Source organism: Cupressus sempervirens, chromosome 5 (assembly GCF_028749045.1).
Source record: "Cupressus sempervirens isolate cs-2001-9-10 chromosome 5, ASM2874904v1, whole genome shotgun sequence".
Classification (NCBI taxonomy): Eukaryota; Viridiplantae; Streptophyta; class Pinopsida; order Cupressales; family Cupressaceae; genus Cupressus; species Cupressus sempervirens.
Window position 1 is genome coordinate 46,405,495 of NC_143122.1, and position 1,844 is coordinate 46,407,338.

The 1,844-nt window shown below is 36.5% G+C and overlaps 1 pseudogene; it reads right to left on the reverse strand.

Moving 5' to 3' along the window:
• Positions 1-300: 300 nt before the first annotated feature.
• LOC149554477 (E3 ubiquitin-protein ligase SDIR1-like) lies at positions 301-1,340 on the reverse strand (annotated as a pseudogene).
• Between the last annotated feature and the right edge of the window lie 504 nt (positions 1,341-1,844).

The window sequence follows — 1,844 nt, forward strand, 5'->3', positions numbered from 1 at the left end:
TTGGTTTTTGTTGTGGTAACCATTTCTTGGAACTCCATCCCATCCATCAAGATCTTTATCGGTTACTAGGACTGACTCTTGAATCCACACGTTACTTTTAAGCTTCTTAAAAGTTTACTTTTCAAAAGCTCATTTGAAAATTTCACATACCCTTATAATGTTTGTAATAATTAAAACATTATAAAGGGGCATTTGATAAAAATTATTTCAGAAAACATCTGACCCTATTGGCATCAAAGCCTCCTATCTAAAAGCTGTGGATTTGAATTTCTTGAACATTATATTTCTCTGACTTAATCCTCAAATAGAATTCTCAAATGTATAAGAATTGGAGTCTTGCATTTTATATACACCATTACTTGTTTCTGATGAAACTTGCCACCTAGATCCAACCTGAAACTTACAAACTAGGCAAGTTGTTTGCTATTAGCCATGGTTCAATGCATGAGGCATGGACATGATGTAAACAAGGTAAACTCCGAATAAACCCTCCTTTATTAACCTGCTTCAAGAAAACAGTGCAAGTTAATTCTTCTTTTTGTGTGGTGAGGCTAGATTTTGCCATTGTGAAGATGTGCCTTCTCCATGTTGATCACCAATAGGAGACTAGGCTTTGTATTTATGAACTAGCAATGTATTGGTTTCCACATTACTCATTGAACGAATTCTAGGTGGATTGTTTGAATCTAGTGCTCCCAATGCATCATAATCTAGGTCATCAAATCCCCAATCAAGTAGTGCAAGTTGAAGAAAAAGATCTTGTAGCCGACCTCTTGTTGCAAAAGCTATGGAAGGTGGCATGTGTAATCACAATTTAGCATGAACTATTAAACCTCCAGTTGTAGCAGTAACTGGTACAACATGAGCCTGTGTCTCATCATCGTTCTCTTGCCTATACCTAATTATCTTTGACTTGAAGGTCTTCTTTCGTATCGGCACCTCATCCAACTATTCTCACATACTGTTGATGTTCAAATGATGGAGATCATTTGAAACTCAACTATTTCTTTTGTATGCCAATTACTTACAATCAGTTGTGAGCTTTATCATACTTTCACTAGGAGAGGAAAGTGGTAGACACTCTTTTATATTATAACAGTCCCAATTGTGCAAACTACACTTTCATTAATGTCCCTTGGGCCGCAGCTTCTTATTGAGTGTCAGATGTTTAAAACTACATTTATTCTTATCCTAGGTTGAGGTTCAGTTCCTACCATGCCGACAACCACAAATTTCCTTACATGCATATCTAGCCAATTTATATCCCACTTGAGCATGATATGCATTTGGATTTTGGCCCTCTTCTTCTTTCTGCAAGCCGTATTTTGAGATAAAGCCATCAATCCAGTGATGAATAATGAGTCAAGTCATTGCATAACCCATCAAAGTTGGCTTTAGACCAGGGACTCTGACATTTCCCAATGTCGTGTCAATATAGCAACACCTTTGAAATAGTTTTAAAGTCCTTCTCAATTCATTTGTATTATAAGGAATTGAGAATGTGATGGCAACATGAGATGGGCATTTAATTGAACAGCTGATCAATCTCCTCCATAGGTCATGCAAAATATGCATTCTTAACTGTATGAATGGGTTCACAAATATTTAGATTTATCTGATCCTCCTTTGCCACTTTAGCTACCCCGATACCCTAAAATAAACTCTAGCAATCAACTGTGAGTCCTTTCTTGCATGGGTGAACCATCATGAAAGTGAAGCAACAAATAAGTTTGCAAGTCCTCAATTCCCTCAATGAAATTTATATTTGCTTGATGAATAGGGTGTTGAATCTGAATCCTGTCTCTAAATCTACATTTTGAGCCCAGAATCTAAAGTTAACTTGT